We start from the raw sequence: 15,991 nt of genomic DNA, 5'->3' as shown, positions 1-15,991 counted from the left end.
GCATCATTCGGAGGAAACCCATGCCAACACGATGAGAACATGCAAACTCCACACTGAAATACAAACTAACCCAGTCGGGACTCAAACCAGTGACCTCCTTGCTGTGAGGCGACAGTACTAACCATTGAGCCACAGTGCCATCTACCAGGGTAACTGATAATATATAAAGAAAATCAAGTCATTTTGTAGTATATAGTGTGATTTTAAATTTACTGTATTAAAATAACAATTTTCAGTTCTCCATTTTGATTCATATTTAATTATAATTTACCATTTCAGTTCAACTCCTATCTTTAGTGTCATACTTCCTTTCCCAATGTGTAATATTCTAATTTGGTTCTTGAATAAATTCTTATGATCATCATCAATGTAGAATATGGCTGTGCTGCTTAATATTTTTGTAGATATTGTGATCTACACTGTAAACGATTTCTGTTGTTTTCACAGTATTATACTGCATTTCTCAACAGTTTTTTACTGTATAAGCTGTGCACAGTGTGTTACTGTATATATTGTTGTTTTCACAGTATAATAATGTATTTTCAACTTTTCTATACTGTGAACATGGTTAACAGTATGTTACTGTAGATTTTACAATGCATTTTGGGGAAAAATCAGTTACTGTGCATCTAAATACAGTACTGCAAATGACCAAGAACAACTCCACACACACTATATATTATGATTATTATGTTTACTTATTTTTAGACAAATTATTTTGTGAAGTAAATAACCTAACCAGTTTCTTCAGACTGTTCAGTGCATTAAACTGTCCCCTGGTTTTCCATTTTTGGGTGCACTGCACCTTCATTTTATAAGGTAACATGGAAATATGAAATAATATTTAATAAACATAACTTTGTGCTAAACCAAAACGTAAATTGGAACAAAAATAATTGATTCACGTAACCAAGGGCTGTTAAACACAAAATGATTTCAAAGTCAGCTTAAATGTCAGAGTGACCAACCTGCTTTAGACGGATTCAAGAATATTGGGCACCCATATGGGCCACCGTAGAGGGCACATATCTCCGCATTTTCAAAACAACATTTTAAAATACGCACTATCTTAATAAATAAACCACAGAATTTAGTTTAAAACAACAACATTCTCGCATGAAAAACAGTTAAAACTTTATTTCATAACACATTTATTATCTAGTCATCGAAGACAGGGGCATGTCTCAATAATGTCTAGGCCGATTAAAGCATGAGGTTTGCCGGATACATGAGTGATGGAGCGCCGTCAACCCCTGGAGGTCAGAATCTCCCCTATCGGCAAAGCACACTTAAAAGTAGTCATGATATCTATAAACAAACCACAGATTTGAGTTTGGAAGAACTATATTCTCGCATGAAAACCCGTTAAAACTTCATTTCGTGACATATTAAACGCAATATTTATGATATGATCTGGCTTTTCTCATTCGCCATTATATTTGCTTGTTGGTGTGAAATGCACTCTGGGAGAAAAAAATATTAATTCTCAAAACACTTCAAGCGAACCTTATTCGTATTGTTAAAGTCAGATACATGTAATATTTTCGCTGGTAAAGTGAAAAAAAACAACAACAATATTACTATTTTATCAATATCACGTTTGCACTGGTTCGGTTCAGCACTCAAACGAGACCGAATCGGATTGAACCGTTTGCTCGGGAATTATTTTATCACACGTGTTCACAAGCACATTCAGCAATATGTGTATAAATGTATGTGGCCGAGCAGTATAACGAAATAGTAATAATTTATTGTTGTGTCTTAGAATAATTTACAAAAAGGAATCGGTTTTAGGCGGATTCGACTCTTTACTGTTCTAAGGAGCCGATTCATAGAACCGAGCCGACTCGATTCGACCTTCACCAGGCAAGCAACGGCTCTTCTAATTTGAAATCCACCTGTCCCCTTTTCCTCCAGTGAATTCATCCTCGGTAAGTGTTTACAAGTCAAATTCTGTTCGTTAAAGGGTTGTTTTGTGTATTTTTCCGTGTAGTGTGTGTGTAATTTAAAATAATTAACCAAGTTACTTCAGTTGTAGGTTCTTATGTCACGTTATTCGACGCCAGACCGTGTTTGTAGTGTTTGCGAGGTATTAGATAACGTTAAGTGAGTTTATCTTAAGTGAGTTTTTGACCATAGTAACGTTACCTGAAAAAAAAAAACTTTTACTTGGGGTTAACTACATTAATGAATTCTGTATTTCAGCACAACACTGAGATGAAGGCAAAGTCACCATGAAAAGTTAAACGTTTAACGTTAAGGTAACGTTAAGCTCTGGTCTTCATGTGGTCATTTTGACTAAGTTATCATTATGGTTAAATTTGTAAACTGTAGGTTAACTTACTTATTCAAACTAAACTCACAATGAAACAAGTCTAAACTGTTTTATTAAATTGAGCTGATAATAAAATTCAGTTGATGTCTTTTAAGCTAACGTTAATATTAACATAATTCATATTAATTGTCTATTTCTCACTGGTTAATGAGCTTATTGTATAACATTAGTGTGTCATTAATTGTACATTTTATTTTTGGTGTTCAGGTGTAGGGAATGATTTGTATACAAATTTATTTGAACCCCATACAGATTGGTATGGTTGTACCATAGATTTAGATTATTAAATGTTAAGTCTTATTTTACTCTTATCATATTTATCTTTTTTGCAGCTACAGCAATTGATGTTGAAAAACTGATGCTACCAATCTCTCCTCACTTGATTATTCAAGGTAATGTTGATGTCTTCCTCATTTTGATTAGATTATAAAATGTCAAGTTGTTCACAGATTTGTTGTGAGGAGTTTCATGTACAACCTCTTTTTCTTCTTCCAGTAGCGACGCAGTGGCACAGTAGGTAGTGCTGTCGCCTCACAGCAAGAAGGTTGCTGGTTCAAGCCTCGACTGGGTCAGTTGGCTGAATACAATGGCATAATGATTCTGCTTGCTCACAGGAGGTACTTGATTTAGTTTTCCTCAAGCGATACATCAGTTTTTATGAGTAATGCGTGACACTTGAATTGAAGGGACAGTTCACCTAAAAATGAAAATAATGGTTTCAAAATAGTTAAAAATAGATTTTTTTTGTTGCATTTAACACAAACTCATATATTTTTTTTAAAGAAATTTGGTTCAAATATGGATGTCAATAGTTACTGGTTTCTAACATTCTTCAAAATATCTGCTTTAGTGTTCAACAGAAATTCAAACTGGTTTAAAACACATGGAGTAATGGTGGCAGAAAAGTAAACTATTCTTTTAAATATTTTATTCTGAGACTTATTTTATATGTGTCTTGTCTTTTGCCATATTGTCTTTCTAGCTCAGATTGTGATGGACCTGGAATGTGACACCAGTTACTCTTAAGTCAAGAACCAAATAAAGCACAGATGTGGAGGGATCTGCAACTAAACTAACTGGAGGAAAGGAACCTTTAGGTAAAAACACCTGCCTTATTTAGATCTGAAGTATTTTATTTGGCATAGAGTATTATTTTTTTATTCTTATTCTAATTTTATGTAATGTATATACTGAATATAAGTCATTTAAATTTCACAAATGATTGAATATAAAATATCATTAAGATGTCTTATTTTTCATTGTCTTAAACAGGGGTGCTCAACCCTGTTCCTGGAGATCGACCTTTCTGCAGAGTTTAGCTCCAACCCTGATCAAACGCAACTAAACAAACTAAATAGTATCTGAAGGAGCACTTGGTAAATAAAGACAGGTGTTCTTGATCAAGGTTGCAGGTGAGCTCTGCGGAAAGGTAAATCTCCAGGAACAGGGTTGAGCACCCCTGATCTAAATGCTCAAAAATGCTGAAATAGATTCATAAGGATTAATGCTTAAAGTAAATGTTTACTTCTCTCTGTAGACGACCAAACATGCTTAGTATCTCTCACATTTTAATAAATTATTCATTTTGATTACTTTTACACACACACACATATATATATATATATATATATATATATATATATATATATATATATATATATATATATATATATATATATATATATATATATATGGGTAAGCAAGTATTTAATAAATAAAATGATTTAACCAAATGACTCTATTAACCTAGCTGCTGGGAAAAAAACATGTAAAATAACAGATTTGTTTTTTTTTTTTTTTTACAGTGTGGGTGAACATACTACCTGGATGTCCAACAAAGACTGCACAAGAGCTCATTTGATGGCACATTCTGTCCTGTCTACATCTCTGACAACCTGAAAGTGCTTCGACATCAGTGAGTAATAAATCTTCATATTATTATGCATTCAGGATTTCTGTAAGCCTATCTTTAATTTAAGTTTGTAATCAGCAGTGACTGTTTTAAAAAATGTGGTATTTAAATTATTCTTAACATTTTACTGATGCTGTGCACAGTAACGTCATGATGATTTAATTTGAGGAAATGTCACTGGTGAGGTGTAATAATATTTATTTGTTTCACTGACATGCCATCACTGCATATTGAAATACAGTAAAACGAATTGACTGCAAAATATTATCACAAACATTTCTAGTAGTAGACTGCTTGACTACTCTTCAGTTCTCTGCTCAACTTTAACACATTTGTTCGTGTTGCTGCGCCTTTCAGCAGATTTTGCCAAAAATGAATGCTTAGTGATTACTTTGTTTTATGCGAACCAAATGTCAGTAACTCATCATTAGCATTATTTTTTTAGTTAGAAGTAGATTTTCACATGTTAAAAGCTTAAAAGTACTTAATTAACATTAGTCACGTTAAATTAGATTATTTTATGTATTTATTTATTTTTAATATGTAGCCTCTTAAGGTCAGAATTAACTGTGTTCACCCTTCTTAAATTCGTGGAAGCTCTAGGGTGGTCATGGAATCAGATATTCAAGCTATACAGAGTCAGACATTAAGTTAAGATGAGACTTTATTTTTTACATACCTGTGTGGACACTTGACTAGTGTTGACTTGACTGATCTTTTCCCCATTACTGTTAGTGTAATTGTAAATAGACAACAATCTGTATTTTGCCAACAAAAACGACAAAAAAAACAGTGTTTTATTTATATAAAACAGCAGTGCGGTGTTTGGTTTCTGAATGAATGAAATAATTTGAGGCATGATTAGTTTTTACTCCAGTGATTGATTTTGCTTGTCATTTTTGTAGGATCATCAGAAGTGCTCCTGCCCTTTTTCACTGTCCCTTTTCTACAACATCATTTGGCCTTCATCATTTCGTGTCTTGTAGCAGTATTTTCACCTGTTTTTAAAATTGTAATACTTTTTGATGCATTAATTGTTGACTGGTTTTAATGATCAATTTTTCATTAGTGTTCTGTTGCTGTGTTATATTGAATAATTGCTACTGTTTCAGTATGGTTTACACAATAAACTTTTATTGTGAAGTTAAAGTTTCAGTTTCTTTATTTTTCTTGCATTTCTTGAACAGTTAAAATAACATTTGTGCAATTTTTAAACATTTTTATGCTCATTATAAAGTAGCACTATTAAATACAATAAAATAACATTTAATAACTGTAAAATACTTTACAGTAATAATGAAAGTAACGTTAAAATACCGTAGTTCTGCATGGTAAAAATGTACAGTAAAATACTGTTTTCAGTTTTGCAGTATGTGTATCAGTACTGTAATTGGTGTTACAGTAAAAAAATAAAACAGTAAAATGATGTAATACATTTTACAGTAAATGTAATACTAAAGTAATTAGTATTACAGTAATGTTACTGTTTTATGAAATACAGCAGCTACTGGATAATTGTTGCCAGTAACTTACTGTTAATTTAACAGGAAATCGTTTACAGTGTAGATTGTAGATTTAGATTTGTTTTTTAGGATTGAATATTAGAAAAGACATTTATTTAAGAAATGAAAAAATGATCTACAATAGTTTATATATCTTTTTTTAATTGTTCTTAACTGTAAGTTATTGTCCCTAAACTTGTAGTAAAAGGGGAGAAAATAGTAGTAAATTTTACAAAATATAAAAGAAACAGCAGTATTTCGCCACCTTAGAATTAAAAGGTTCTATCTGACATTTTTGTCAAAATTGAGTTATTGACATATTCTTATTAAATGACAACTTATTTACATTATGGGATTTTTTTTTTTTTTTTTTTTTTTTTTTACAAGTTGTTTACATTTTAAGCCTTTTTTTTTAAAAAAAAAACAAAAACAAATGTTACACGCATACTGTTTGCTATGGAATGCAAAAACTGATGCTCAATATCTCAAAATCATTAAGAACACAGATAAAACCTTATAATTCTAAGATGACAATTTGTAATAAAAAAAGAACATTCACTAAAAAAATGTCTGGTAATTTTTGTGGTTTTTGTTTATTTACGGTTGTGAAATGCATTAAGGGATCTTGATCTCTGCTCTGTTGATTATTGATGTTGAAAGTTCACCTCTAGTTTGAGAAAGTGACTTATTGACATTTTAGTAGTTTAAATTCATATAATAAAATAGTATAATAAATAATTAATAGAGAAAAAAATCTGTAAAATAGCAGAAAATGTGCTGGCTGTTTATTAAAACTTTTTTTACCGTAATATACAACACAAATCCAGACAATATATCACTTAAAACTATTAAAAATAATAAAATTAAAGTTAATAAAAGTCACTTTATCCAACTTTTTAGGTTAATAGTTGTCAGAAGAAAGATCAAGGTCCCATAATGTGATTCAAAAGTATAAATAAACGAGGAAATATAAATATATAAAAATTTTAATCACAAAAACTGCTAATTTACTGATATTTTTTATAGTGTATGATAAAAATGAAGACTTTTTTTGTATTGAATTACACACATTTCTTTCATCCATTCTGCAGAAATCCGAAAAGATGTGATATGGCAACAAACTGCTAAATCTATTGAATACAATCCGATATACTTATACATACAAGACATTTTATTGAACTCATCTTATATTTGCTCTTCATCAGGTTTCTTTGCACATCTCTTTTCCCCTTTTTATCTTCATCACCTCTCTTGAAATTGTTGTTAGCCTCTGGCCTTCTCCTCTTCAGCCTCATGCCAATCTCTTCAGAGGGCATCTGCACGCCCTGTGAGAGCAACAATAATTGCTTCACATAAATGTGTAATAGTGCATCTTTCTGTTTGTGTCTGTGTGTGTGTGTTGTTAGTAGTGAAATACACACACTTGTCTTGCACAAAAAGGGCTGCTGTTTTTGTTACCAGCTGCAATTCAGAGGTGTTCGGTTTGCAAGGCTTTGGTTTTTAATGACTGATAATAGCCATTGAGAATAATTAGGCTTTTTTGTCATCTCTTTCTTCAGTCCCAGGAGAAATCAAGACTTTACCTGTAGGAGTGTTCAGTGAGAGAGAACAAAAGATTTCTCCACATCTGTCCTCTTAAGAAAAAACTAAAAACCTCTGGAGAGGGAGTAACAAATAGCATACTAAGTCCCCTTACAGTTTTCTGGAAAGTACAGTTGAAGTCAAAATTATTAGCCCTCCTGTGATTTTTATTTATTTTTTATTATTTTTAAATATTCCCCAAATTATGTTCAACAGAGCAAGGATTTTTTCACAGTATTTCTAATAATAATAATAATAATAATAATAATAATAATAATAAAAAAAAAAAAAAAAAAAAAAAATATATATATATATATATATATATATATATATATATATATATATATATATATACATATATATTTGAGAAAGTCTTGTTTGTTTTATTTCAGCTAGAATAAAAACTGTCTGTAATAAAAAAAACAAAACAAAAAAAAAAAACACAGTTGATACAGTTGATTTTGATATTCTGGGAATAGCCAATGGGGAATATGCCAAGCTAGTGTGTTTCCCATATACTGATAAACTTCTGGTGACCGGTTATTGTGAGTTTTTTTCCATTTTATACAATATTCCTTTTGCAGCATTGATGTTGTAATGCAATTCAAATACAATCAGTTAAACAGACTTTGGCATTCATTTAGTTGCTCAAGTGTAAAACGAGACAAAAAGCCATTTGCTCGCACGCGCCCGTCAGAATCGGCAGGCTAGCCCAGAAGCTCCATTGAATATACTGGGGTAAAATAAATGCTCATATTATAAACACATGGCGGGGGAAACGTAATTTAATGCAATCTGAGACCCACTTCATATTAGATATCACTCAGCCAGTGGAGATCGCTGATTTTTAAAGAAAACAGACCTTAAATGTGCCGATTTTGCATTGCCATACAATTCACCGGAAAAGATTAACCCAGGTAACTGGCAAATTAAGAGTCCTACTAGCATGCTTCGGCATATACCCTATTGTCCAGAATTAATTGAGTGTAGTGCACATTAGGGGCTATAATACACCAGGAGCTCCCTCAAATACTAGGGAGCTAAGCTGTTCAGGGCTTAGTAGGTAGTCAATAATTTTCTTTTTTATTTATACAATATTTAATAGGGAGCCAATGCAATGATGGAAGAACTGGAGTAATATGGTCATATTTCTTTGTTCTAGAAAGCACTCTATCAGCTGCATTTTGAGCTAGTTTGAACTAACAAACTAATTTGTTAATTAAATGCATTATGTTACACTTTTAACACCATTTGGAGGTGTCCATGTTGCTGAGCAACGTATATAAAACAATGTGAAGACTTGTGAGACCACCTTTACGCTTCTCTTCTGACCTTAAAAATATAGTTAGCTGAGTCGTTTGTTGGGTCGAATCGAGTTCGCGATCTATTTTCCGATTAATCAATCTTGCAGCCCTAATTTCAGTAGACTAATTACCTTAGACAAACATAGAAGACCCAAATACTGTAGTGGTTTTCTCCTAAAATAAAACTTGTTTGAGAGCTGCAGCAATGTTTTGTGGACTTGTCATCCTCTGAGAAAATTGTTGATGGTCTGATAGCAATCTACATACATAACCCCCATCTCTCCACCCAATCAACCTCCATCCCCTCCACCCCCAGCTGGGCTGCTGTAAAATTGTCAGGCGTTGACTGGTCCGCGGTGATAAGAAGGTTGGGGTCCACTGGTCTACAGAACAAACCACTGTTAATCAATGACTTGTCTAATTACCCTAACTTTATTAACCTAGTTAAGCCTTTGAATGTCACTTTGAGCTGAGTACTGAATACTACCTTAAAATAATTTATAAAATAATATTTATTGTCATCATGGCAAAGATAAAATAAATCAGTCATTAGAAATGAGTTATTAAAAATATTATATTTAGAAATGTCTTAGAAAAATCGTATTTATTTTAAACAGAAATTGAGAGAATATATATATATATATATATATATATATATATATATATATATATATATATATATATATATATATATATATATATATTTGGGGAGTTCAGGGGGTCTAACAATTCTTTTTTCAACCGTATATAATAGAAATAGGGCATTTACTGACTAGTATGAAGTTAAAAAGAAGTTCTCTGTCTGTTCAACAAATGTGAGGGCAAAATAGTTACCTGCTTGGGTTAATTATCACCAAACGATGCAAATTTCTATGTCAAGTGTGCACTGGAATACAACCAAACGGTGCGATTTAATGCAGATAGAGACAGATGATGTGATGAAAGAGAATAGTGAAAGACATAAGTGTGAAGCGTTGAGCGTCACTCTTCAAAGGGTTTCTCCATCTAAGTGGCTTCAGTGCTATAAATTGATTTCTCTGTTCTGTGTTTCAAGTGCAGGTCTGCAGTACATATAAGATCTATAATGCAGCCGATTCACATGCTTTCTATATTTTAAAGAAGACTACCTGTGCTTGTCAGGCCGTTTGTTAGAATTCCAACCCAGGCTCATTAAAAATAGGTGCCGGTGGAGACATTTTTGCAGCGCACAATGTGCACTGTAATTTAAACCCACATTTAAGCTGCTTCTCATACATTTTGTTGGATTTTATTGAGATATATTAAAAGGCACGTTTAATTTTCTTAGACACATATTGTGTTTTTTAATTTTTATGTAAAAAACAAATTATTCTCATATCGTTCTAATCAATTTCATTCTCTAGATACATAGACACAGGCAGAAAGACAGACAGACACACACAGACAGACGAATGGATGGATGGATGGATAAACTCTTTAGCTACAGTTCATTTATTCTTATATCTAAAGTTTACTCCAATGAAAAATAGATAGATAGATAGATAGATAGATAGATAGATAGATAGATAGATAGATAGATAGATAGATAGATAGATAGATAGATAGATAGATAGATAGATGACCTTTTTATATAGTTCATTTATTTATTCTTATATCAGTAGTTTACTTCAATGAAAACTAGGTACAGTAGAAAAAAACCTGCATCTCTGCTTCCCATTCGTTATGTTAGATAAACAGCAGTCAGTGACAGAGACAGAAACAGATAAACCTGAAATATTGTCACTAGTCAAAAAATAGATAAATAGATTGATAGACAGACAGACGGATGGACAGACGGACAGATGGATGGATGGAAGGATAACCTTTTTAGCTACAGTTCATTTATTCTTATATCTATAGTTTACTCTAATGATAGATATATAGATAGATAGATAGATAGATAGATAGATAGATAGATAGATAGATAGATAGATAGATAGATAGATAACCTTTTTATCTAGTTCATTAATTCTTATATCTGTAGTTTACTTCAATGAAAACTAGATACAGTAGATAGAAAAAAAAACCTGTGTGTCTGCTTCCCATGCATTACGTTAGATAAACAGCAGTCAGTGACAGAGACAGACACAGATAAAGCTGAAATAAGGTCACTAGTCAAAAAATGCCAAGTAAGTTTATTTAATGTATTTGTGGTGGAGTCTATTCAAGCCTTTCTGAAACGATAAGTCCTACACAATGCTGTTTACTGACACCATGTGCCCGTGCAGATTATATCAGTTAAGAATTACATAACGATTTTACTGCCTTTATTACAAACATGCTCTGTTCAAAAACGTTTTAATTAAATTTTTAAATTATAAAATTAATTATTGAGGTGCAGCTGATCGCAGAGAGTTGTAACTTATGTTTCAATCCCAGTTTCTTGCAAAAAATGTTCTGTGGATATATGTATACATGTTATTATAGAGACAGCACCTGTCAATGGATTCGGTTGGCTAGAAAAAAACACTAGTCCTACATCCCGTTGCAGTGGGCCTCAAAATCATTAGGATGTGGATCTTATTTTAACGCCAGGAAATTTAAAAAAAGAGACTTATTGTGTTACTATCACTTCAATATGAGAGTGGACACAACATACCTACACACAGTTTAGTTCAAACAGCTTACAAAAGTTAGTTGACAAAATATCCCAGACAATATATCACTTTAAAATATTAAAAATGTTAATTAATGTTACCTTTTCAAACTTTAAAGGGTTAAATTTGTTGGAGGAAAGATCAAGGTCCTATAATGCAATTCAAAAGGATAAATAAACTGAGAAAAACAAATATGAAAACTTTAATCACAAAACTGCGGCGAGGCAGTGGCGCAGTAGGTAGTGCTGTCGCCTCACAGCAAGAAGGTTGCTGGTTCAAACCTCGGCTCAATTGGCGTTTCTATGTGGAGTTTGCATGTTCTCCCTGCCTTCGCGTGGGTTTCCTCTGGGTGCTCCGGTTTCCCCCACAGTCCAAAGACATGCGGTACAGGTGAATTGGGTAGGCTAAATTGTCCGTAGTGTATGAGTATGTGTGTGAGTGTGTGTGTGGATGTTTCCCAGAGATGGGTTGCGGCTGGAAGGGCATCCGCTGTGTAAAAACTTGCTGGATAAGTTGGCGGTTCATTCCGCTGTGGCGACCCCGGATTAATAAAGGGACTAAGCCGACAAGAAAATGAATGAATAAATGAATGAAAAACTGCTGATTTATGGATATGTTTTACACTGTAGCACAATTCAACAGGCTTAACTAACTAACATCAATATCTTGTAAAGGGACAGAACCGCAATTCGTAATTTTTAACTGGTTTGCCCACATTGGATCAGCATCCCAGAAACTGTCAGAACTCTGTCCTGAAGCAGGTATATGCGGCTTGATATTGAATTGTTGAATTTAAGCAACAGGGGAAAAAAAAAACTTCCAAGGTCCACTCAAATCCCCTTAAAGATTCACAATGGCAACTGGACCAACAAAGAGATTTTGCAGGCTCTAAGGCACAGGTTAAGCAATTTTCACACAGTAACTATTGATTTCCGTTTCAAAAATGCTGCATGGAATATCTGTAATTGGTCTTGGAGGCATTAGCAAATAAGAAGTGGCAACAACAACAAAACATCTGATTGCCAGGGAATCCACAATTAGACCTAGCGTTCCTCACTGAGCAATGACGGTTACTCAAATCAATGATTAGACTTGCATGAAATCACCAATAATGAAGGAAGCCAAGAGTGAGATCAAGGGAGAAAAGCAGATTTAATTGATTTGATTCTTTTCCCTTATGTGTTCACTGTAAACATGTTACATTTTTAGATTTGATTAAAGAGTCGCGGGAGAATTTGTGTTCGTTTTACCATGGGAAAGGCTTTTACATTTCTTAGGCAGGGTGTAGCGTGAATATATTGCTTTTAAAGCAATATGCTGAAATACCTACAATTAAGCTAGTGTTGTTGATCTGGATATCAGCAATGGCCGCAGGTCATCAAACTGTTGATATTCAGGCTAGCAGCAGGATGCAGGTGTGACATTGATTTTTTTTAATAGAATCAATTAACAAGATGGCAATATTGAGCAGCTTTGAGATCATTGGCATGTTATGTTGTCTAATTCAAGCTACTTATATTCATGCTATATAGAACAAGCTATTTTAAAAGGTTGCACAGTAATTGATTATACAAGCTCTGAAGGTGTGTGATCTGGGAGGCCATGTCGCTTCAGTTTTGACTCTATGGCTCAGTGGTAAGCACTGTCACCTCACAGCAAGAAGGTTGCAGGTTCGAGTCTTGACTGGGCCAGTTGGAATTTCTGTGTGGAGTTTGCATGTTCTCCCCGTGTTCTTAGGGTTTCCCCCAGGTGCTCCGGTTTCACCCACAGTCCAAAGACATGCGCTATAGGTGAATTGAATAAACTAAGTGTACATAAGAGAGTGTATGGTTGTTTCCCAGTATTGGGTTGCAGCTGGAAGGGCAACTGCTGCATAAAATATATACTGGCATAGTTGGCAGTTTATTCTGTTGCCCTAAAATAGAGTCTAAGCCCAAGGAAAATGAATGAAGAATGTGTGCTTCAGTGTGTGTATCCACTGAAGTGGTTTTGCGCTGAAGGAATGTGAGTGCTGTTAGAACAGTTCTCAGTTGTGAGCAATACTGCAGCATTTTTTATTATTCAGTTGTCATTACAAGTTGTTGTGGTGGTGGTGACAGTAGTGTAGTATAGTCCTGCACCTCCTCCACTGTGATTTGATGGCTTGTTCAAAATTTAAACTGATGGACGCTGCTTTTTTTCAACTTTCAAAACCTGAAAAAATGCAGATCGCTCAGAGCTGATTGTAAAATGTCGACTGAGGGCCACACTATGGTGCAGTTGCTGTAAAAATGTGGCTCTACCATAGACAACAACAGAAAACTAATGCTCATATCAAGAAAAAAACACTTTGTTGGACACAGCCTTACAGAGAAGAGTTTGAGTCATTGAATCATCTGGATTTCTGTCACCCTGTGTTAATTCTCATTTTACAAGAGAAACGAGTGATGGAAATGCCAAATTTCGAATAAAAAAATCTCTTGGTTCTCAAAAAAAGTTTTTACACTCACTTAAGTTGTCCTCTTGTGTGAAAAGGGTCAATGTGAATAGATGGAATTTGCGGAATAAATCAGTCATAAATATAGCTCCAATGCTTGTCTTGTTTAATGTTAGTTTCTACTTACTAATACTACAGCCAGTTACTCAAAAAACTTCATGGAAATGCTAAAAAGTGATTTTTTTGTGAACTTTTTAAATGTTCTAACACAGGCTCATTGTGAAAGCATACACCTGTATACATTTCTGGAGAGCATAAATGATGTAGTCAGAGCTATATATATGGTTGCATTTCCACTTTAAAACGAGGCAGTATGATGTCACTGACAGCTTGTTTCTTTTTGCGCTTACCAGCTGACCGCTTACCTCCATGTGGACTGCTTTCCTGTTGTTACCAGTTTTCCCCGTAGCTCACTATATTCGTTGGGAAACTTGAAATGACAGCGAGAAGTTGATCGCGATGACTGGGTTTGAGTCTGGCGAAGAACTGTTCCAGAAAGCGGGTAAAACAAAAGGCAAAAAATAAAATAAGCAAGTAAATAACAGGGTAAAAAAAGTGTTAAAATCCGAAAACATGGTAAAAATCACGTGTGGGCTTTTCTTTTTACAGATTGCTTTTGAAAACACTGTCGTTTGGGTTTAGGGAAGGGGGTTGGCATTGGTCAATTGGTGCTTTTGAAAATACTCTGTTGCATTTAGGGAAGGGGATGTGTGTGGGGGTATTGGTTGGTCAGTCAGTTAGTCTACAGCAGCCTCTGATGGATTTAAGCGAGAACAGCAAGTGCGAATGGCACTCGCAAAAGAAATTAGAGATCTGAAAAAAGCGTACTCGCTGGCCTCTGGTGGATTCACGAAAACAAAATTGCCAAAAATGTACCACCTGGGACGTATTTGGCACTTTCCAGAAATGTATAAGGGTACAGATCTATAATGAGCCTGGGTTGAAATATTCACTTCATGTTAGGGTGGAAGCCCAACTAGTGACTCGCTTATTTATTAGACAATAATTATGTAACTTGCAGATAGAGGGATTAAAAAAATTATTTCCACTAATAACAGTTTTTGCGGATCATTATCCAGTAAAAGAAAAAAATCGTGTTAAGAGTTTTTGTCTTTCATTTACATGACTTGGATTTGACCATTTTAAGTTTAATTGAATGGAACTGAATAATTCATCAAAGAATAATTAATTACACATCCAGTTGTTTGTCTCAAAATTGAGTCATTCTCAGAATTCTGAGAAAAGAGAAACAATTATTTGGTTTTATTTTTATTATAATTTTTTTACAATTCTTTATTACTTGCAACATGTTTGTTCAATTATGATATACACATTCTGAATGGCAAGGGACCAAGAAAAGAAAGGTGAGATAAAAAGAATAACTAATTACACATTCTACATTTTTTATTTTGTTTTCTTTTATATTACTTTCAGGTCTTGGTGCATTGGAAAGACCTTTCCATTATCCACAAACCCATTTTCTACAAAGACTACAGAAACATGCCCTGTTGCATTCACTGGCATTACTTTAATGTTGAACATAATGAACCTTGTATTAAAATGGTGTGAAATGCCCTTTTAATGGAAAAAGGCTGCTGAATGCGTTAAACAAACCTCCCTTCAGCACATGCACTCTCACTCTCTCTCAAACCACCAAAGCGTCTGATCAGTGTAATTTAATATAATCAAATATATTAGAGATGCATAGATTCATTTCCTCCTTTCTATATATGTAGTTTTAAATTACTGTTCAGATTTCATATCCAGCCAAAGTCATGTTAAGATTGAACTATGCTTTTAATTTCAATGCATCATTTGGGTTTGTTCTTTATTGACATCGTACAGCCAAGGGATAAACAGATTTATTTCCTTCCTTTCTATAAATGTAGCTTTGATATACCGACCAGATTTCATATCCAGTTATAGCAAGCAAAGTCGTGTTAGGATTGAACTCAACTTTTATTTTCCTGCATCAGTGGTATTTGTTCTGTATTCACATTAGACAAAGGGTTAACAAAAGGCGAATTGAGGACATCTCTAGGCATGGGAGATATCTTCTTATTTGCAATATACTGATTAAAACTCTCCACACAATAAGGAAGGGATAAAGTACATCCCGGAGGTTGTTATCACAGAATAAACCCAACAGGCTTATCAGCAGCCTGTGTATAAGATTAATGGGCTTTATTCTGTGATAACAACCATACTGGATGTACTTTATCCCATTAATTTAATGACTACTTGCTACAAAACATAAAAAAATGAG

The 15,991-nt window shown here is 33.7% G+C and overlaps 1 protein-coding gene and 1 long non-coding RNA gene across 5 annotated transcripts in view; both read left to right on the top strand.

The window, feature by feature from the left end:
* LOC141377471 (uncharacterized) overlaps positions 1–15,991 on the top strand; it is a 516,632-nt gene that overhangs the window by 93,548 nt on the left and 407,093 nt on the right. The window lies entirely within an intron of this gene.
* Positions 1,487–5,396, top strand: LOC137496001 (uncharacterized). Of its 4 annotated transcripts, none has more exons than XR_012390064.1 (7): positions 1,487–1,931; positions 2,206–2,261; positions 2,668–2,727; positions 2,831–2,952; positions 3,318–3,432; positions 4,141–4,250; positions 5,153–5,396. It is a non-coding gene; the product is annotated as an uncharacterized lncRNA (long non-coding RNA). The 4 variants fall into 4 exon arrangements; XR_012390065.1 differs by lacking the exon at positions 1,487–1,931 and adding an exon at positions 1,993–2,106; XR_012390066.1 differs by lacking the exon at positions 1,487–1,931 and having other exon boundaries at positions 1,993–2,261; positions 2,834–2,952.

This window comes from Danio rerio, chromosome 14 (genome assembly GCF_049306965.1).
Source record: "Danio rerio strain Tuebingen ecotype United States chromosome 14, GRCz12tu, whole genome shotgun sequence".
NCBI classification, from domain to species: domain Eukaryota; kingdom Metazoa; phylum Chordata; class Actinopteri; order Cypriniformes; family Danionidae; genus Danio; species Danio rerio.
Note: the sequence above shows the minus strand (reverse complement) of the source record. Positions and strands in the feature narration are given on the sequence as shown.